Source organism: Papilio xuthus, unplaced genomic scaffold, assembly GCF_000836235.2.
Source record: "Papilio xuthus unplaced genomic scaffold, Pxut_1.1 DF829129.1, whole genome shotgun sequence".
Classification (NCBI taxonomy): Eukaryota; Metazoa; Arthropoda; class Insecta; order Lepidoptera; family Papilionidae; genus Papilio; species Papilio xuthus.
In genome coordinates, this window is record NW_013529520.1 from 2,125,435 (window position 1) to 2,149,726 (window position 24,292).

A 24,292-nucleotide genomic window follows, 5' to 3' on the forward strand; every position below is an offset into this window, starting at 1 on the left:
CTAATGATCAGTATTTTATACACAGTACTTCTACAGCATTTCTATCTTGATGGGATTTTATAAACTTTTAATGAAAATACGCATTAATATGTGCTATTTCTCGAGTTTATTGAGCTTTGACACATAAATGTAAGCATTTTGCTTTTTAAGTATCAAGACAAATAATAAAACTTCGATTCTGGTTTCTGTGGTGAGCTATAAAGTTAATATTATTTGTTTTGACTCCAAACCATAATAGTTTTAAGATGGTCATTTACACACTTTAGAATCAAGGAATTTTACGATTTTAAAATTATGATCAAATGTCTTATACATTTAAAATCACTTATCTTTGAACAATATGTGAAAACAGTTGCTTATTGATAATTTAATTAAAGTAAGATATGAGGTAAGTGAAAAAAAAAATATAAATTTAAATTACTCTAAGAAATCCTTCAATTACAAACATATGTAAAATCTTTTCGTATTAAAAGATGAAGTTCATATTCATGTTACTCCAAATATAGTTTACTAGCTATCTACCGCGACTGTGTCTGCGCGGAATTGAAAAATAAATTCCAGCTTCACGCGTTTTTGAGAAAAAGGGTCTTGACAGACAGACGGAGATACCGTGTAACATACATCCATGAAACATTCGCATATTATTAGTATGATTAGAGCATTAAAATGTATTCAATTCGTAATCACATTTTCAGTTCTAAGTATGCAATTGACATTTTTGTAGGCAGACAGCCAAAGTGCATTGTGCGGTTGATATTAATATTTTAAAAGCGTATCACTTGACACTCACTTATTGTTCCTAAGGTGACGTCAGTGCAAACGAGTTAGATGGAATCTCTTTGTACTTATTTGAATCGTAAATAGAAGCCGCATCGAATGGGCTTATTTAGGAATTTTACTTTAAAGACTAGCGATCAGTCATCAGTTTAAGATTAAGGTTCCAGAAATTATCCTAAATAAAAGTCTGTCTTGCGGACAGACAGACAAAAATATTTATTTTCGACATTACATAAATATACTCCAATTTCATTTATATATATAGATTACTTATACGGACGTTTTTATGTCATTAAATCGTGATGATCGTTAACTTTGTGTTTGAATTGAATGAATGTTAAAAAAATATATTTTGTTTAGTGCGCGGGCACTGATTGATTCTGATGATTTTCCCATCCGACTTTTTTTTCAGATTCGAAATACTTTTAAATACGTTATACTTAAGTGATTAATTATTTATTTTAAAGAAAAAACCATGATTGCGTATATATGCCTTTTTTGTAGGTGTATAGATTTCATTTTGTGTTTGTCCGACCGTATATATTGACAATATTATGATTGACACTTGAAACACCCTGTACTATGTTGAGCTTTGGTACATAAGGCTTCTTTGAACAACGGTAATATTAAGGCTCGACCTAAAAGCACTACTTCACAAACTAAACTGTTCTTACGTATTAGTTTGTAGTCCAATGCTTACAATCATCCTGTATATGTGAAGTTACGTAGAAGGTAGAGATTTCAAGGATCTGTTTAAAGACTTTTTTAGTTATTTAATTAATCACTATTTAAGGAAGTCATTCAGTGAGCGACGGCACGCGTCCGCGAAATAATACCAGTACCAGTCATCCTGATGACGGGCCCTCGATGGGCTCGAAACTAGTCGGTGCCGCCACCGGACGAATATACGTGAGTGTTAAGCCGTTTTTATATCAGTTTAGTATAATGTCACACGAAAGTTTGAATAATTTAATAAGAAAGTCATTACATAAATATGAAAAGGTTAACAGTAAGCAATGTTTTTTCTATTTATATATATTTTAAGTAAGCTACCGATATTAATGGTGTTTTTACATATCTTTGTACGTCGTTGTAATAACAATAATGTCTTTTTTATAGCCAGTGATAAATATTTTGTCAGACTTCAATCGTTAAATATTCAAATATGCTAACATCGCTCTGTTATCTCCCTTTTTAATATTTATATTATTTGGTAAAATTCTTAAGGCGTAAAACAGAACTAGTTGACACCCGCATCCTTGTCTACTTCGGATATGAATTTTCAAAAAACGATAGGGTAATTGTCCCCTTACACCAATATATTAAAAAGGCAGCGGCTAGGGAGGAGTGGCGGCGACTGGTAAAGCGGGTCATTGATACTTGATGACCACGAACAGTCTGACAAGACTGTAACGACGAAGAAGAAAAAGAAGAATAGTGTAGTTATTGTGAATTGAGAAAATTCTTTTGTTTAAAATAACAGCAATCTTAGCTACCCTTAGCTAACAACAGTTTTACTTATATAGTCCCAGCAGTTAGAGTTCAGCGTTTAGTCAATCAGTTACTTGGATTTAAAGTTGTTGAAAACCCTAAAAATGTTCTTTTTTCAAATTGTCTCATGAATGAAACTTGATCTTCTTTTATCAAGCACTTGTTTTTAAAATAAATATTCATGTATAAATAACTGCGCATCTATATTAAACAAGTTTTTATCTCCTTAAAGCTCTTTTAATGTCCATAAAATTTGTTTGACATTAATTTTAAGACAAAACCGTTAAAAAATATGGCATACCTAATTAAAGTAACTAAAAGGTTAATATAATATATAAGCTATTTTCTTGACATTTTTATTTATGGCCACCTTTTCATGATCAAGGCCTTAAAACTAAAATATATTAACAAAACATTATTGAAATGACAACAAAAACGTAACGTAACTGTTCATCTTCAGCTCACTATACGTTCCCACCGAGGGGCTCGGAGCCTACCCTAAGTTAACGGTGATTAGGCCATAGTCAACCACGCTGGCCAAGTGCGGGTTGGTTGACTTCACACATATCTTTGAATTTCTTCTCAGATATGTGCAGGTTGCATCACGATGTTTTCCTTCTCCGTAAGAATGTCGGATAAATGTACATATGTAAAACGGAAATTGAAAAACACATTAGTACATGGCGGGCTTCGAACCCAGGACTTGCAGATTGCAAGTCAAGTGCTTGAACCATGAGCCACCAACACTCTTAAATACGTTAAATGGGAGCTTGTTATTTGCCATGGTATATCCAGAAGTAAAACTTTATGGGTAGAACGTGCTTAGTTTTTAGCCGACTCCAAAAAAAGGTTATTAATTCGTCTGTATGTTCTTTTATTTTATTTTTTTATGTGTGTTACCGCGTAACTCCGCCCTTGGTGCTCCGATTTTGAAAATTTTTTTTGATCGAAAGGTTTGCTTGCAGGTGGGTCCCATTTTATTTTAATAATTTTTAAAATGACTAGAAGTTTAGTAGATTTTGAGTTAAAGTTGAAAATGCGTTTCGAAAATTTAGGACTTTTTTGCTTTCTTCGCTTACGTAGGCCAAACTATAGGATCTACGTAAAAATGATGTATTAACGATTTGTAGCTCTTTAAATCTGCTAAATAAAAAAAAACGATAGAATATATCTAAATATTATAGTTTTTTCACAATAACAATTTTTTTCTGGAAAACATCAATTATGGATATCATAGTTAATGTTATTCAAATTGTTAGTCCGCTACCGTTTGATTCGGCCGGTCGGCGCAGCGGTCACGGTTTTAGCGGTTAATTTATAAATTCTCCACGCTTTTAAGATTTTACTTTATGTATGAGTAAATTAAGACAGTATTTAGTGATATTTGATCCACCTGTCAATTCTTTATAACGATCGCTTCTAGTTTTATGTACAAATTGGCGGTAATTGTATCTCTAAGCGGACTTTTAATATGCAGAAAAACATTTAGGTGTGCCTTAATAAATATTGTAACTGGACTTTAAACTCTATTGCTCGTTTAGTATGAAACTATTTAATTCTGCTCTTAAGCACTATCCTACTAATACAACGCAATGTACATCAATCATTTCCCGTCTCACCTGACGTATGTAAAGGATGTGTCGTTTCATGATACGAGGTTCAAGAGATCAAGGACATTTTCAATAGGGACCTTCCTGTTAGTCCTTACGTGGTCCAAACGAAAACACGACACATTGAAGCGCATTTGTCTAGTATTTGTCAAACTTTCAACCTTATGCTCTTGTGATAGAGTACATTTGAACGCAAATACACGTGTTAAGCTGATATCATTATAAAGGACCTTGTCGTGCAGTTTTGATGCGAGTAACGCATCGAATTATAGCAATCAGAACGAATTAATCGTTTCCATTCATTTTAAAATAACGTATTGCATCGTCTACAAAAATCATACTTAATTATTGTTTATATGTTCCTAGGTGATAAAAGCGATAACTTAAATTATTTCATGCTAATATCCTTGTTGCACTATTCGAATCACGATGTGTTCTCAGGTATTATTGTTTGCGTAAACAAATCTTAACATATTTTAATGGCCCGTCATTGTATTGTAACCTGCATAAGATGTAGAAGATAGTCTGGAAGAACACATAGGCTACTTAGTATTTTTTTTGTTAATACCGGCGGACAGAATCGTGGCGACAGTTAGTATTCATAAACAAAACAATAAAACTTAAACAGGTGTAAAGCACTCGGTGAACTCTATAAAAAATTGGATAAAATTGTCAAACATAGCCGCAAAAATAAATAAAATTGGACGCATTTACCAAGTGCTTAAATAAGAAAACTTATAAAGATGTTCAACAAGGAACCTAAATATAGTTTTCGTGCGTTTGTACACAAATGGAAAATTTTCATAAGGCATATCACACACGAGCAAACACTTCAGCTTGTAAGCCATAAAATAATTCATCAAACACGGTGACTTTAACGTTACAAGTAAATCGTTATTGTGACAAAGTCGCCATTATCTGAACAAAACACACGTGAATATAATTCACACGTTATATTATCAAGGACTTTTAAAATATATTGTAAACAAAGTGCATATTAAATATTGTAACAAAATTAAACACAGGAAATAGCGTCATTGTTTTGTTTTAAATTTTGTTAACAGTAGATCTTTTGATAATATTAAAAATTAAAATGTCCGCTAATTGTCGGCCAGGAAAAGATAAGAATAATAGATTCAATGCGGGAATCATCTTTTCTTTATAGCAGGAGGTTGTTATAAAACGACAAACTAAATGAAATTATTGCAATGAAAACTTACTGTAAAATATACACAAATAAAATTCAGACATAAGAATTTTGTAAAGTTTTTTTTTCTTTCTTATCAAATTATTAATCTTGACAAAAGACAAACAAAACAAATATAATATAATGTTAGGGTCCTCCGTGCCTATTTTATAATTATATAATCATTGACGGCGTAATCCATGTAGTAATGGTATTTGAATTGACTCAGACTAGTTGTGCAATTGATTAGCTTCCGTAAGCTTAATAATTTACTTTTATTTGTATCGAGTTGGAAATACATAATTGTTTTAATCATCCGTAAATTAATCTTAATCTGTTTTATGATTTTAGAATATATTGTTGAGTCGGTACTAAATGTTTTACTATTTTAATACGACAACTGAACGAACGTCCGGTTCCGTTGGATTGGTCTATAGAGTGAACGTATAAATGTGAAAACAACGACGGAGACGGATTCATTCGTTGAGTAGTCGTCAACTGAAAAGCACTCTAAGGTGATAAGTGTCGGCAATTGACGTAATTATACTAAAACGGATTGATGATCGATGTTGTGGAGCGAGTTATTAAATAAACGAGTGCAAGGAATATTGTTGTTTGAACTTTTGGTCATCCCCAAAAGTTCAGAAGTGGGATTACGACAAGGATAAATAAAACTTCCTTCCACGCCTGCATAAACGTAAGTACCGCCTAAATTTTTTTTTTCTTTTTTTTCTTTTTTTTTCTCTCTTTTATATTTATATTAGATTCCGTATTATTTTCCTTATTTATCTCCTTTTTCTAAGCCTCATATCCGCGTGATATCAACTATATTGTTAGGGAAACGATTAAATTACATTTAATGAGACAATATTTTTAAAATTGGATAATTGGATGATAAAAAAAGTAATATTGATATAGCTGGCCATTTTATTTCTCTCTCATTATTGCAAATGACATGAATTGAATTGAACCGATTAATTTTCTTTCTTAAGTTCTGTACACAATTAGACGTAGGTATAAATTAGTTTAGCGTTTGACCAACTTTAACAATAAGATAAATCAAACATACACGTATAGTTACTTGACAAACGGAATGCCCCATACAATATCTAGACTGGCTAGGCTAGTTCTCAATATTTGGTCCGCTTTTTAGCATTAGCATTTTTGATTTCTTACGTGATAATAAGCTATGCCCTTTTTGAGCTTCAGAAACATGGAGGGGACCAGTGCCCAACATGGAACTAGTAATGACGCCCGAGGACGAGAGCCGGATGATGATGCCCAAGGACCAGGGCCGAATGATGACGCCCAAGGACCAGGGCCGGATGATGACGCCCAAGGACGAGGGCAGGATGATGACGCCCAAGGACGAGGGCAGGATGATGACGCCCAAGGACGAGGGCAGGATGGTGATACTCGAGGATTAGAGTATGATAATGATGATAGGGTCCAAGGACGAGGATCAGGAACGGATGGAATTTTCAGGCCACGACGTGAACGAGTTACGCGGAAGACGATGAGACGAAGCCGGAAAAGATCAATGTCTCCTGCGGAGGATGCTTACGAAGAACGGGTGACGACGCGGCGAAGCGGACCCAGCACGGACCGACATACAAGGCGCAAGCGAAGACATTCGAGCTCATCATCTGGTGAGTCTGGTGAGTCTGTTAAAGTTCATCCAAAATATAAGCGTAGTAGAATTACCCATGATAGTACAAGTCAAATACTTGATAAATTCCTGTCAATTATTAAAGGTGTTAGGGATTCAGACCGACCTAAATTATCCTATGAAAATAATGTCATCCCAGACTTTGATCCGATGACTAAGGAACAGACTATACTGACCTGGATTAATAAAGTGGAAGAATGCGCGGAAATATATGGATGGGATGAGAGGGCTATAGTTCACTACGCACTCCCAAAGTTAAGTGGCGTTGCTAAATCATGGTATCAGGGTCTGCCATCGGTTCTGTTTAGTTGGTCCGAATGGAAAAAGAAACTCATCGAGTCTTTTCCTGTTCGAGAAGATTATGCTGAACTTCTTACCGAAATGCTTGGTAAGAGAGTACGGTATGGGGAATCGCTAGAACATTATTATTACGCGAAAATAAATCTCTTAAACCGATGTAATATAACTGGTAAGCGAGCTGTCGACTGTCTGCTGCATGGACTAGACGATCGAGCAATTAAAGTGGGAGCACAGGCGGCCCAATTCTCCGAGCCTGAACATGTTTTAAAATATTTTAGATCAGTTAATTTGGGAACTCTTAGAGAAAATGGCGATGGTAGACGAAATAGGATCGACAAGCTTGTTCCTAACAAATCTAACCATACGAAAGTCGGCAATGTCAATCCCGCAATTAGGTGCTTTAATTGTAACCAATTAGGTCACCCTAGCTTTAGGTGCGACAAACCATTGGTTAAGTGTACAAACTGTGAAAGGATTGGCCACCAGATTTCTGACTGCCCTAGGGGCAAACCTTACAGCCAATCGGAAAATAGACCTAATAAGAATGAAAAACAAGTATCGGAACTTAGTCTAGCTGATAGAACGAACGATAAATATATAATGAGCATTCGTGTAAATGATATACCTTTCCAGTGCCACCTCGACTTGGGCAGTCAGTGCACTTTAATGAGAGAAAGAGACGCTAAATTACTCGGCTTAAACCTGCTCACAGATGTTGATTTGCCTATGCTTAGAGGTATTGGAGCTAACGTCGTCAAACCATTAGGTTGGATTATTGCCACTGTAGAAGTCCAGAATATCAAAGAAAACGTAGATATCTATGTTGTAGAAGACTATGTTCTGGGGCACCCGGTTCTGTTAGGTCATTCTTTTACGGAAAAGCCTAATATCATAATTACAAAAACCCCTGATGAAATTATCTTTCGAAAAGTGCAGTCATCTGATAAAATACGTCTCGTATCGCGTCACGCGCAGCGAATACCAGTCAATGCACTGCGAGCTGTAACTGTTCACTGCGAGTCATTCGATGAAGGTACTATATTAGTTGCGGGTTCAATTAGAGGACCACAAAGTAAGGAGCACTATCTCCTCCCTGGTGAATATAGTGTTACCAATAATAAATGCGCTCTACTCATACAGAATGTATCCGGATCTGACATAATTATAGAACAAGATTCGTTAATCACAAGGGCCACTAAAGTTCAGACTACGGTTAATTCATGCGCAGTTACTATTAGTACTACGGACGTAGACGATACGATCATTTGTAACCCTAACTTTACGAGTGAAGAACGGTTAAATCTTCAAACGCTGCTCTCGGAATATAAGGAGTGTTTCTCTAGCGGCCTCGATGATTTAGGCTTCACAAACGCTACTGAAATGACAATCGATTTAGATGACGACGAACCCGTAGTCTATAGACCTTACCGTTTATCCCATGCAGAAAGATCTCAGGTCCAAAACATGGTCCAAGAGATGATCGACAACGATATAGTTCGCGAATCGTCATCACCCTATGCGAGTCCAATAGTTCTTGTTAAGAAAAAGACCGGAGAGAAAAGACTTTGCGTCGATTACCGCGCGCTGAATCGTAAAACTAAAAAAGATCACTACCCTTTACCTCGGATAGAAGATCAATTGGACTTATTATCAGGGAATAAACTCTTTACATCTCTAGATTTAGCTTCTGGTTACTACCAAATTCCGATAGATGAAAAGTCCCGACTTAAAACGGCATTCGTAACACCTGACGGTCAATTTGAGTATAACAGAATGCCATTCGGGCTTGTTAACGCCCCAGCAGTATTCCAGAGAACTATGAATAAGATTCTAGCGGAAGCTAAAATAAAATATGCCCTCATATATATGGACGACATTTTAATACCGTCCAAAGACTTGGATGAAGGCATGACACGACTAAGAGAAGTACTTGACCTCTTGAAAAACGGGGGGCTAACTCTGAAAATGAGCAAGTGTAACTTCTTTCTCGACAAAATAGACTTCCTGGGATTTGAAGTTAGCGCGAATGGCATTCGACCCGGTAATAGAAAAACGGACGCTGTGTCCAGATTTCCACCACCACGGAATCAACACGAACTACGTCAGTTTTTAGGCTTGTCGGGCTTCTTTAGAAGGTTTATAAAAGATTATGCACTAATAGCTGCCCCATTAACAGAGCTACTCAAGAAGGATAGAGAATGGGGTTGGGGTAGAGTCCAAGATGAATCATTTCTATCTATCAAGAAAATGCTATCGGAGCGACCGGTCCTCGCATTATACAACCCTTTAGCCGAAACACAGCTCCATACCGATGCTAGCAAGCACGGCTTAGCAGGTATTCTTTTCCAACGAAGTAATAGCGACGTTTTTCAACCCGTGTCTTATTTCAGTAGAAAGACGACACCTGAGGAACAGAAGTATCATTCGTTTGAATTAGAGACACTCGCGATAATTGCATCACTAAGTAGATTCAGAGTTTACCTTATCGGAATCAATTTTACTATCATAACTGACTGTAATGCTATTAGGTCGACATTTACAAAACGAGACTTAGTACCACGAGTGGCCCGATGGTGGATTCAGTTTCAGGAGTACGACTGTTCCATTGAATACAGGCCCGGATCTAGGATGTCACACGTCGATGCGCTGAGCCGTAACCCAGTAGAAACATCTCAAGCGGAGAATTATACTTTGGACGTCTTGGTAGTTGAATCTGAACAAGACTGGATCACTACGGTCCAATCGTCGGATGAAGAGATTGCCAGAATCAAAGATATTCTCAGCAATCCTGAAACTGAGAATGTAGCTGAAATCTATAAAAACTTCAAACTGAAAAACGGACGTGTATACCGCATCATAGGTGATGAAATAAGATGGGTTGTTCCAAAGGGGTCGCGGTGGCAGATACTTAAAAGAAACCACGACGATGTAGGGCATTATGGATATGAAAAAACATTGGAACGAGTGAAGAAACATTATTGGTTTAGCCGTATGCGGCGTTTCGTTAAGAAATATGTCTCCGCCTGCCTAGAATGCGCGCATCATAAGGCGCCTGGAGGACGGCGTGAGGGAGAACTACACCCTATAGAAAAAACAAGTGTACCGTTCCACACAATTCATGTAGACCACTTAGGGCCATTTGTGAGAAGCAGGCTAGGAAATTGTTACTTGTTAGTCATCGTAGACGGGTTCACAAAATTCGTCAATATCACTGCAGTGAAGAATACGAGGTCCTTAACTACCATTAAGGTTTTAAAAGAACACTTCAGCTATTTTGGAGTACCTACGCGTCTCATTACTGACCGAGGAACCAGTTTCACTAGTAAAACATTCAAGGAATTTACTACTGAAAATGGCGTTAAACACGTGCTCAACGCAGTTGCGACACCGAGGGCTAATGGGCAGGTCGAGAGGTTCAATAGAACCATTACGGAGGCTTTAGCAACATCTAACCATGGAAAAGACGAGAAAGCATGGGATGAAAACATATGCGATATACAAATAGGACTCAATACCACAGTACACAAAACTACCCAGAAGTCTCCTTCCGAACTGCTCTTTGGCTTCAACGTAAATCATAGGGCCCAGGGAATACTAAGTACAGTAATAAACGAAACGATTAATTTAACTCCGATTGATGAGCTAGGTACTGTTAGAGAAGAAGCTAGTGAGCGTATTGAAACACAGCAACAGAAAGATGCAGAAAGGTTCAATAAGCACAGGAAATGTAGTAGGAAATATCAAGTAGGAGATTTAGTTCGAATATTGCGACAGGTTCCACACGATGGTCAGTCTCAGAAATTAGTCGCCAAATATCAAGGTCCTTATCGGGTACTAAAGGTTCTCGAACATGACCGATTTGTAGTGGAGGATACGCCTTTATCACGTAAGGGCGGTCGTAGGTACGAAGGTATTGTGGCCGTAGATAAAATACAACCTTGGATGAGCTTTGATAGGAATTTCGACAATTCTTCAGATGATGACGAAGAAATTAATGATGGTAATAACCGTTCAGATGCTGCTAGTAATGAGAGTAATGTATGCAACGATAGTGCTGATAACGCAATCAATATATAATTCATAACTGTGACTGTAAAAGGTCTAGTAATTACTAAAATTGATATATTAATTAATGTTGTTTGTGTATCTGTTAACATTTCTGATTTATTCACATTGTTGTATTTAACAAAGTCAACCGCAATTTTATTATTATTATTGATTTAGGAATTAAATTAAGTAAAGTTACTATGTGTTACACGTGAGGACACGTGCTAAACAGGAAGGCCGAGCTGTTAGGGTCCTCCGTGCCTATTTTATAATTATATAATCATTGACGGCGTAATCCATGTAGTAATGGTATTTGAATTGACTCAGACTAGTTGTGCAATTGATTAGCTTCCGTAAGCTTAATAATTTACTTTTATTTGTATCGAGTTGGAAATACATAATTGTTTTAATCATCCGTAAATTAATCTTAATCTGTTTTATGATTTTAGAATATATTGTTGAGTCGGTACTAAATGTTTTACTATTTTAATACGACAACTGAACGAACGTCCGGTTCCGTTGGATTGGTCTATAGAGTGAACGTATAAATGTGAAAACAACGACGGAGACGGATTCATTCGTTGAGTAGTCGTCAACTGAAAAGCACTCTAAGGTGATAAGTGTCGGCAATTGACGTAATTATACTAAAACGGATTGATGATCGATGTTGTGGAGCGAGTTATTAAATAAACGAGTGCAAGGAATATTGTTGTTTGAACTTTTGGTCATCCCCAAAAATAATATGTAAAAAGTAAGACATCAAACCTACAAACCAAAGAATATTAAATATAGAAAGGTATTTGTAAATATACAATTTTATGTGGTGATCAATAAAGAAATGTATTTATGAAGTTGTAAACAAAGACAATAGAAAGATAAAAAGTACTTCCCCTCTTAAAGTAATTGCGTTTGTCGATCCTCATGCTGAAGCGTTAACAGGGGAATTGAGTTGGGAACAAAAATATTTCGCACAGGAATAATAACAAGGGAAAGCTAAATTTTACGATTATAATGATACATTCAGAGTATAAATAATCACCAAAATGGCGTTTAATTTTTCTTATTAAACGCCATTTTAAAGTTCCTTCAACAAAACTCTGAATGAGGTAGACGAAGTTATATTTTATAATATTACGTTATTGAGTTGTGTAACATCGGATGTCTATACGGAAAGCATATTTCCATCCTATCGATATGGATATCCTTAGATTGCTCGATTCGCTTCCTAATGCATTTTAGGTAATTTATCGAAGTCACAATTTGTTACCTATAATTATGCGACTTAGTATTTACTCTGATTAGGTTAGTAACCTATAATTATTGTATCCATACGTATTATAGACTTCATCATCGTCATCAGCTCACTATACGTCGCCACCGAGGGGCTCGGAGCCTACCCTAAGTTAAGGGTGATGAGGCCATAGTCAACCACGCTGGCCAAGTGCGGGTTGGTTGACTTGATTATAGACTTGTATACATCTAATTAATAAGTATTGACATTATTCCCAACTTTCCCCTATGATGTCAGGAAGACGGAACAGTTAACTATTCCCCCTCGTAGAATCGATTAGAGTCGTCGCAGCGATTTTCATAATAAAATCAACCACTTGATACAACGACATATGATACATTACATTTAATAAAATATGTCATGAACTTTATTTTACTATATTACAAAACTAGCTGTTGCCCGCGACTTCGTCTGCGCGGAATCAACAATGTCTTAATTATGTATAACATAATCTGGAAGAACACGTAGGCTACTTATAATATAAATCTATGCCAAATTTCACCGAGATTTGTTAAGACGGTTTAGAGATATTTACTAACAAACACTCTTTCATCCATTAATTTAAACATTCACATTTATAATATTAGTAAGATTAGCAATTTAATTTGTATCAGTCTAATCTTTATAGAACGAGTATTAGATAGAAATGTATGCATCTAAAAGATATTATTGTAACGGACAACTAAATATATAAGAAATATTGAAAAAACAGATCAAACGCATGTGTTAAATTAAAAACTCTAATGTAGATTTCATTACTAAACAGGTACACTCATTGAATGTCAGTAATTTACGCGACTATTCATCGATAACGCGTTCTGAGAATTAGGTCTACAATTTTTATAAAGATATTTATATTCAGAAGAAATGACAAGGATCATAACGGCCTCGTACTAGATTCCAGGGTTTCGTTTAATGCTCGTCTAAATGTCCAACGCCGTAGTCAGTTGCGGCCTTTAACCGTGACACACGGCCGGAGCGATTAACGAACAAAGATAAAGACAATTATTACATTTAATTGGTTTCATATTATCTTATTATTTGCAAATTTGGCACCAAAATTACAAATAATTTACCTTAACGATGTCGACCATGACGCATTTACCTCTTTCATTTGTTCTTGGGATATGGATTTAGCTCACAATTTAATTTAACTATATGTTACTAATATTATAAATACGAATGTTTGGATGGATGTTTGTTACTAGATATCTCCAGAACAGTTGAATAGACCTTGATGAAATTTGGTATAGATGTAGAACACAGTCTGAAAGAACACATAGGTTACCTATGATTCCGAAAAGGCGTAGGCTTCAAATAGGATACGTTTGATTCACATATTTACTCGATAAATGCGCAATTAATTCGTGGGAAAAGCTAGTCAATAATAAAATAAAATTAAGCAAATAATAATGTTCTATTATTTTCATAAATAAAAATATTTTCAATAGAAAAAAAAATATTTTAATGAAAAAATATTATATTATATTATGACGAAATTATTAATTCAGCATGGTTTTATGTTATTTCAATAATAGACTTTCAATGCGTTTGTCTAAAACAAAAATATTTTGATGAAAATGTTAACAAATGACAATGGCATTGTGTAAAATTTCGTCGCAGCTTTAAGGTCAGCGAAATGGACCATTGGGATGGGCACTGACGCATAGAATCAAGGTCAATTATTTTACGTTACCGTGGGTGGTTCCATCGCTAAAACGTTTTCAGGGGTGCGGAAAAGAAGTGGAACAATCAAAGCTTTTATATTTATAAAAGCTCTTTAACATGAAGACAATTTGATAGCTGCTATTATTTACGAATTTTTGAATTTAGTTTGTATTGTTTTAAAGGATTAGTCGTTTATCCTTAAATATATATACTTTTGAATTCATAAATAATTAATGATTTCATATTAAAAGAAGTATGTTATCCTCCTATTTATTTTTCAAAGATTTTGCGATTCGTATTATTAAAAATTCAGTCAGGATACTAAAGGTGTAAAATTACTAAGAAACAAAATCAGCATTATATGACGCAATCATTTTATATATAATACAGACAGGACAAAAAGTCAATAAGAGACATTGCTAAAGTGTTGTTTTTCCTTCCCTACTTTTGATTAAAGTGAGTTTAAAGGTACGCGTTTATTGGCCCGCCAGACGTACCGCACGCACAGCCCGCATCGGATTTTTTTTTGCTTTTTATGATTTTAAATAGCGCTTCGTCCATCATCCGCGCCACCCGTAACACATCAAGACAAAACAAATTCGTTTTATCCGTGCGTGCGCTGCGTCCGGCACGGGCCAATGGATGCGTTCCTTTATTAGTCTTATCCATTTCTCGTGAAAAAATTGTACGCTCGATTTTTGCAAGATTTATTGTACAAGATTCAACTTTTTAATTAATCGTTATCATCTGGTTATAAATACATTTTTCTAAATAGACGTTTTGGTAATCTTTTTATTTTGTTTGACTAACTTCATATAATGAATACCGGATATAAAGCCACAGAGCACGTGAAATGATAAGATATATTGTTATATCACCTCACTCCATCTTCATCATTCACTTACAAGGTCGCTTTCTTACATGCATTAATATTTATTTTAAGATTTTTGCAAAATCAGACGTAATGTTTGTGTGCTCATGTTAAAATATAATATAATTTTATTTTTAATCAGCTCTTAAGTCCTTCCCGGCCAGACATACAAAAAGACAAAAGTTGTACGACATTCACCATTGAAAAACCCAATGGAAATTTACAGAATTATACTACATGACCTACAAAAACCTATTAACAACAGCAAAAAGAATATATATTGAAACTAGGTGTCGCCCGCGACCCCGTCCACGCGTTAAAAAAACAATATTAATAGGCTATGTGTTCTTCCAGGCTACGTTCTACATCTGTGCCAGAATTCAGTGAGATCCGTTCAGCCGTTCTGATGATACCTTCAAACAAACATCCATCCATCCAAATATTCGCATTTATAATATTAGTAAGATTATAATTTTTCCATTAGCTTTGTCCATTGAAACGATTTTAAAAACAAATACAACTTTAGAGCTAGTTACCCTTATGACGTCAATTTGCCAGTTTACATTAATATTTATGAAGTTATTTAAAATTATAGTACCTACTGCAATCTTTGCCTTATCTATAGACTATATTTTACAAGTAAATAAAAAAGCAAATTGTTATTTGGAGCCGTGGGTTTCCCTAATACGTTCGACAAATATGGATAAGTACTAAAAATTATATTCACGACTTTGATGGCGTTGACATCGATTATTCAATATATACTAATTATATTGTTAAATTGGCGTAAATCTAAGTAAAATCATAGCAAATATTACTTTGTATCTTATAGTTTTAAACCTCCCTCGCCCAATGTCATGTCCATAAACTCACGACAAAGACTAAAGTAAAGATAGCGAAATATTCCGAACAAATCACATTAATTCAAGATTATTTTACCGTTCTATATTACAATAAAATTGCTTAAGGGTACGTTACAAATTTGCATTCTTATTTATCATCAGAAGATAATAAAAGATGGCGGCATTTCGAACAGTTCCACTACAGTCCGGATCCATATAAAACTAGATTGTATTGAACGAACTTATTTCCTTCATGCGTGTTGGCCTCGCATAAGACGCATGTCAGCTAGGGCTGCCCACTCTAAATAAACGTAAACCAGACTACTAGTGGAGAAGGAAAAACAAATGACTATCACTATACATTCCATTGAATAACAAAACAAAAGACATCCAATGATTTATTTCACACCGTATACTCTAAATCCGATGTATGTATGTGTGTCAAATCAATAGCCCGAAAGGTGGCAACCCTTAATCCGATGTGAATGTGTGAGGCACAACGCGTTCACCGGGTCTTAGCCTTATTGAAGATGTCACGACGGATAAGGCTTTGTATATGACTAATTGATAGCTCAGTAAGCCTTAAGATCGGAATTTGTTTTTTGCTTGTGTCTATATTTTTAATAAAAAAATATCGCACTCCTGGCAATGGTAAGGGAAATACACATAAACAAGTCTGTCATTCTTAAAAAAAAACACAAAAAAATGTTGTACACATGTGTCGGCAGTGGACATACACAGTTTGAAAATAAATGTAACATTTACACTATACTAGACGCGGGAAAGACGTACCTAACATACAATTTATAATACAACTAGCCGTCGCCTGCGACTCCGTCCGTGCAGAATTAAAAAAAAACTTAGTAGTCTACATGTTCTTCCAGGCTTTGTTCTACATATATGTCAAATTTTAGCGTGATCCATGCAGCCGTTCTGGTGATACCTTCAAACAAACATCCATCTAAACATTCGCATTTATAATATTAGTGAGATGTATATACGAAATTGAAGGTTTGATTGTGGATTTATGTCATGGTCCTCTTTTCTCCGAAGTATATTCAGAATACTATCCTACTACGCAAAAGAATTATATTATTTGTAATATATAAATTACGTATGGCGTACATATTCACAAATAACATAATAATTATTTAAATAAACACACCATGACGTTGTTTTGGTTGTGATTGCGCGGCCGTAGGTATTGTAAAAAGTCACGAGCTCTTCTAGTAAACAATTCCGTATCGACAATTACTTGCGCATTATAAAAAATCTTTACTTAATTCCGTGGTACAGAAGTCAACTAGAGTTTAATAATATATTTTAAAGCTAAAAGTATTACTATCCTTTTTCTACCAATGCACTAGTTTTATATTGTAAATTAATATGACAAGAAAGTCTTATAAGTAGACGTAATAATTTTGATCCTAATCATTTTCAGGGGATCAATTTATAGGGCATTAAATAACAAAAAGTCTTCTGTATTTTGAACATAGAAAATCATAATTAGTTGATTTGAGATGAAGAATAAGAAATTAACAGCAGCACGGATTAAGCTGATATTAAAACGAAAACTCGAATTTTTAGTCACTGTTTGCTAGAAACTATTAAGTACCGTCACTAGATCAAATATACCTAAATCTACTCGATTTTATTGGTTCTAGCTTAAAAACTTAACAAAATTTGTTCATTTAGGATGCTTAAGAATCTAATATTTCTTATGATACAAGCAAAAAAAATCAAACCCTAAAATCAGTTCAATTGCTGCTTGAGCGTAGCTAATCAAGTGAATGAAAGCAAAAACAAACAAATGAACAAAACAATTGTAACAAAACAAAGTTAGCAATGACTAACACTTACTACTATAGATTCAAAGTCGCAATATTCTAGAACAATATTCAGTACACTCACCGTCTTCGTTTTGACTGACATCTGTTGTCAGCTGTACGAGAACTGACACCTCATACGTTTCGAGCTCCAGTTTTCTTCGTGAATATCCCAATAGTGTACACTCACCCTTACTATTTCACAATCATAATCACTGCGTAGTTTTAACACTGACTACTCAATATTAGATTATAATATAAACACTGGCTGTTTAAATTCCACAATTAACAAATTATTCGATGATGAAAATTACTTGATGCATTCAGTCGACAGTTTCTCATCGAATACCGTGAATAGTTTTTCCTCTTCCGTTCGCTCGATTGTTCCTATTAAACTGAAGTCGATCGTAGTTATTGGACAATCGAGAACTATTTTATCGGATATCTGATGGTAACTGTCGAAAATTAAAAAGTTGTTAAGAATTTTCTTTTTAGTATGCATGAAATAGACCCGGTCGTATAGTAAGCAATTTTAAGCAAATGTTTGAAGAAATAAGATAATAATTATTTATGTGGTTTAAAGCATCAATTTAGTCAATCGCCTGTCATCCAATGTCTGTATCAACAAACCACAGGTACAAATAAAATTTTTGAATGGATACAAAGAATTATCATTCCTTTCATTTGTGCTTAAGATTTTCTTTATAAACAATAATTTCCTTGGTTATTTTTAATGTTTTAATTCATAAGTAAAGTAACCTTATGATTAAAAACTTATAATCTTTTGAGGTGACTTTTTGAAGGAAGTCGTTGTATTTACAATGAATTCGTCATATCTAGTCTTAAACAATGATGAGTAAACACGTAATTTGAGGTGGTTTATCTACTATCAAGGTTGTTTGACTTGGAAAATGCAAAGAGCTGTCGTAAAATTTACAAAAATGCGGGCTACGTTTGTCGTACGATAAATTTAACGTGATTTTTTCATTACTTATTCAAATATTTTATAATGTATTTTTAAGATTATTACTAATTTAAAATATTCTTTTCTTGAAATTGATTCTACCAAAACAGTTATTTTAGGATTTTTTTTAATTTCTCGGTTGTCATCAATAAATGAACCTGTTTAAATTAGCAAATTAATTATTAATTTATTTCTCGTTAATATAAAACTATAAGCATAAATTAGTGTAAAATATTTTAAATATCATTAGCGTAGCGTTAAAAAGACGTTCAAAGTGTCACGGTGCATTATATTCAAGTTCGAGCAAATGAATGGCTGAGGCAGCGAGCCGTAGACCTAGACCACGTGACCGGCGGAAAACCGCGCGCTTCCATCGCCTCGCCTTGAACATGAAAGAAAAAACTATTGAACGACAATACATTTCTTAAACATGGCATCGATGCATCAAACCTCAGCCAGCGAGATGAAACAAAGCGACCGTAATCACAACGTAAACTACCGCCAGTTAAACAAATTATTTCCACGTTCAACTGCAAGAATAAGATAACATTCTAAATGACAGGCTAATTGAATCGCCGTTTCCGCTAATCTAAACTCATTTTACTGTTTGTATGTTACGCCCGAGCACTTCACATCTCTCATCACCATAACAATGATGCGAGAACAATAACACCAGATAGCCGCGTTTTCCGTATAAATTTACAAAAGCCATGAATATTCATTGTAATTCGCTGTAAGCACTGGACGACACGGGCCTATTCTCTCGACGATATTCTCGATTCACAAAATTTTAACGCATACGATAATTTATCACGCGCGAATGCACGCAATGTCAAGACCGTCGACTTCAAGTGCACCGACTTTACGACCGTTTGACGTATCACTCGTCGAAGTAGACTAAGGATATCGACTCGTAGCTAATGCAAAAAGTAGTGTTAATACTTTGCGATAAGGCAGAAAACGAGCACGATTTTTCGCGATAAGTTCGTACCTGTCGCGGCCAACGCGTGCGTCTCGTGCGACGTCTGACGCTCGAATGCCGGCTCGCGAGTCTTCCATTGTTTACAACGATAATTACATTTTCGTTTCGATCGAGTTTACGGGTCGAAGGCTTTGCGGCGGAAAATCTGGCCGCTGTCCAGGCGACGTCACGCGGCCCTATTGACAGCTGATAGCGAATAAGGATGTCCCCGGCCCGACAGTCGACACAATTGGATAATTGTTTATTTTGATATGCTCGCTGATAAGATTCAGTCGTCATGTTTCGAACCATTTATGACATTACAATGGGGAGTACAGTCTGGACAGTAATGTAATGTTATTTACCAAATATTTCAATAAGTAAGTATTTTATGATTTCAATTAACTTTACTTTGAAGTGTTAACCAGGGACAATTTAAAGTATTCTAACCATGGATTAAGTTATTTAGAAAAATTGCGGTTTTGCGGTTTTGTTCTAAGAATACTCACTCATTATTTATAAAATGATGATACTGACTCGCTTTATTGACTTAAATTCATTTATAGTATGTATTCTGATTGTCAGGGGTTGGATAAATCAAACACGTGCATGTTTTTTTTTTCACGAAATAAGTAGATTTGTGAAAAATAAATTATGCATGCGTAGACACGTTTTTGCATTTTTATTTTTAAAATATCAAATAACTTTTAAATTATTTTCAAACCGCGTATTTGCATTAAGCGGTAAATAAAACATAATACACTTCAAAGTAAAAAAAAACTATTCATACCATTTGTATTCATCTTTGCGAATAATACATTTTGTTTTTACAATGGTATACTAATTATTCTTTAAAATACGAAAATGTTTTTTGGCATCTTGCAAGCGATAGAAGAACTCTTTTACTCTGTAGCTAAAAGCAAATCTCCGGACAAACTTATCTACTCTTATAGTATATGAAAGCCAAATAAAGGCAAAACGAACGAACGAAAATAGTGACTCGAATGCACGCGAGTCAGCTGAGCTTCTCGCGGAAAGTTGGACCCAATTCATGTTATGAGACATTCGGACGTCAGTGCTTTACCTATCGCAGTTTGGGGTAACGTTTAATAATATGAAACGGAGTATTAAAATTACTCATAATGCGCTACCTACATACATATTACAAACAGAGCTACAGTATGTAGAGACGAATAGAGCAAATCAACAATCCCTTTCCCCTCCCCTAGTTAAATTAAAAGTCAATAAAGTTTTATTAAATAGTTTTAAAAATAAAATAAGTAATTCTGCTGAGTTCACACGTGCTTAAAAACGTGCTTATATCCAATTGTTTAAAAACGTTTTAAAATTTAATATATTCTTCTTGTCTTTTCAAGGAAATAAATTTTATTTTTATTTGAAGTTTTGTCATTTTATTCAAATTACGTCCAGTACCTCGGGTTACTGATAGTACAATTAAATATATCTCAACAAAACATAAGCGATGCTTTATGCATTTAACTACACATATTTGTCTGGAATTTTAAAATGTTTTTTTTTATTGCGAAGATGCTAAAAGAATTTCATAACGATACTTAATTTCTTGCAATTTAGTACTGTAATTTCGACGTAAAAACCGGAACTATTTACTTTCTTTCAATTGGGATGAGCGGTTTGAAAATCACTTGGATAATGTAAGCAATTTATTAAAGAGATTTATACCTATATTAGGTATATTTTTGTGTGAGTGTTTGAACAGGCAAAGATTACTTATCGTTTGTTTCTGAGCCCAAAATCTGATTACGTCTGTTTTGTCAAAGGTGATGCGAGTGCTGACGATATGTTTAATACAAGCATATTGATCTCAGAAATCAACGACTAGAGTGCAGAAATAATGTGGTGATTATGTATATTTGTAGTTGGATTTGATGCATCTGCACTTCTTTAGGTGACTAATTCTCAATGTACTTAAATACGGAATTGACTCAACGCCCGCTGTCGCGTCGACTCAGTCAAAAATCGACGAGTGCGCATGCGCAAATATTCCTGAACGATTACTCATATAGATATAACGTAATTAACAAATCTACTTGTGGTTATTTACCCACAAATTCTGGGGATTTCAGCAATATTCCATTAATATTTATTTTGTTTATAAATTATAGTTATTTCACTTGTAAAATTGTTTTTTTATATGTTGACATTAACAAATAGACACTGGTGTTTTATTTATTTTTACTAGCTAATTGTAGAAAAACGATGAGACGTAAAACTAAAATTTCTCTTGATATCAGTATATTGTTTCGGAAGTATAAATCAAATTTAGTATGACGTTCCACTGGGCGTAATTTTGCAGACGGTTGCATGCAAGTAGTGAAAAGATACCTTTACAATTATCATATTTAAATGTAAAGCCATTTGTACTATAACGAAATGAAACAAGTATCCTTCATATACTTTGTAAAGAATTTGTTCAGTGTCGTGTATAAATTAGATTAAACCTGCATTTATCCACGTCGAATTTGTACTTTCACTACAACATTTTAAACTGGTACCATTGATCAAGTTGTCCAATTAATAGCAACGATAGAACTGTCAGTAAGGGACTTTTCTAAAATGTTTACTGAAAATAAATATTTGTATACTTTTACTACTGATTGGCTACGCGGAATGTTAAAAAAAAACATAATTAGTAGCCTATGTGTTCTTCCAGACTATGTTTTAAATCTATACCAAATTTCATCGAGATCCGTTCAACCGTTCTGAAGATACCTTCAAACAAACATCCATCTAAACATTCGCATTTATAATATTAGTATGATTAATCATATTACGCAAGAATATAGAAAAAAATACTCAAACGACAAATTCACGAATAAAATTCACAACGCAAATTCGAACGCGAATTGTATTAGCAATAGACTAATTACTGCTTTAAAGTCACGATTTCAAACTAAAGTGTAAATTATTAAAAACAGTCAACACTCGAAAAACACATCCTGGATAAACAAAACAAAGTATGGGTATTGTTTGTAGCCTTCGATGAGTGGAAAATCTTTAAATTAGCGTAACATGTTACTGTCGTTTACAAAATCTGCATAAACTTCACCACAAGAGTATTTTTTTTGTTTATTATTGCGATAACTCTATACTTCGTATTAATTATTTTACTGCACCACCCGAATTTGCATTGTTAACAAAACTTACACGATATCATTGTCTCTCTGTGTTTTTAAAATATTTCCTACAATTTTCAAAAAGGTCATTGAACGACACATACACAGATTTCTCTTTGTAAATAATTTCATATACTTTTAGACTACTGAATCTTACGTGTACATTTATATCATAATTGTTGTGCTTACCAAATTAGGTGGATAAAGGATAGATGTTGTTTCAAAATATTTAGATTCACATTCCACCCTAAATTAGGGTAGGCACCGAGCCCGTCAGAAGTGATAAAGGGTATATTGAGCTGACGATGAAGATGATGACGATGACGACGATGACATTGATTCGATATTTATAAGACAGCTTTTAACCTGGATGGTTGTTAATTAAAATTTTCTTTTAATCTATCCTTACAAAATAAATCATAAACTCAAATAAATAACGCAACACACTGATAATGAAGTACGATGTAATAAAGGGTGAAATCAATTATTGACATAACATAAACATTAGGATAATGCGATCCTAAGAACTGTAATTTCAGTCACTGCGGTTGGTTATACAACGCAGTGAGTCGGGAGCTAATATCACTGAAGCGTAACACAATGTCCGTCTCGCTGGATATAAACGTTTTGAATTACTTAAACATATTCATATTATTATACTGTTTTTTGCTTAGTTAAAAAGTAAGATTTTAGAGTAATGATCTAATAACTTCCTGTTAGTATAAATTGACATTTATTTTTGTTTGTGCTATAATATTCAAAAATCTTTTATTTATATAAAAATTAAAATATAGTTTGTTTTTAAATAAATTAATATTATGCCGATAGTAAAGAAACTTACGTAAGGTTTAGCTCTTTCATTGCTCTTAATTTTGTGATGTATGTACCTGAAACAATTTATAAGAAGCAAAATTAAAAATACTGCAAATAAGTGAAATATCATACATCTGATGATGAATCATCATTCTATATAATTGCGATGAATGTGGCTCTATATTGTTGAAGGCTAACGACAAAGATGATAATGATGATGGTGATAATGATGACTACGGTGATGATGATGAACACCTTAATATCCAACCGAAGACACTTGATATTAAGTGATACATATTTTATTCTTAGTTACTATGTTTAGTTTGTTCATAAAGAAAACATATCGTTATATTAACACTTTAAAGTTCATTTAGTATCAACATTCAAATGAAATGATCAGGATTTATCTCCAATATGGAGTATTATATTTATATTGTGTATTAACGTTGCTTCAAGTCGTGAGTCACGTTGGATTTTATTGCTATTTGCACTAATGACGATTTAAGTTTGGCAAATTCTGAATTTGCAAATATTTCATTTTACACCTAAATGTTCACAGAGTTTAAGATGATTGTAATTCTTAAAAATAGGATAAGACATAATGATTTAAGAGTACAGCTTAAACGATTTAGATGACAGCACAAATTAAAAGTATTAATGAAAGAAACCGTAGATTGCTACTCATAAGTTGGACAGAGAAGATTTCCAATGTGCGGGTCCTCCAGCGCGTCGGCAAAAAACGCGAATTATTGCAGACCATCAAAATCAGAAAATTTGCATATTTGGGCCATGTCTTGCGACACGAAAAATATATTGTTCTT

The 24,292-nt window shown here is 34.3% G+C and overlaps 1 protein-coding gene across 2 annotated transcripts in view; it reads right to left on the reverse strand.

Moving 5' to 3' along the window:
• The window catches only part of LOC106120481 (uncharacterized), a 153,277-nt gene that overhangs the window by 93,206 nt on the left and 35,779 nt on the right, over positions 1–24,292 (reverse strand). Inside the window, exon 1 of one of the 2 annotated variants that reach the window (XM_013315844.1) lies at positions 17,664–17,906. The exons of the other annotated variant lie outside the window; for it this stretch is intronic. The gene's annotated coding sequence lies outside the window, so the exon portion shown is untranslated. Of the gene's footprint in view, positions 1–17,663; positions 17,907–24,292 lie in introns of those variants that run through there. 2 annotated transcript variants of the gene reach the window in all.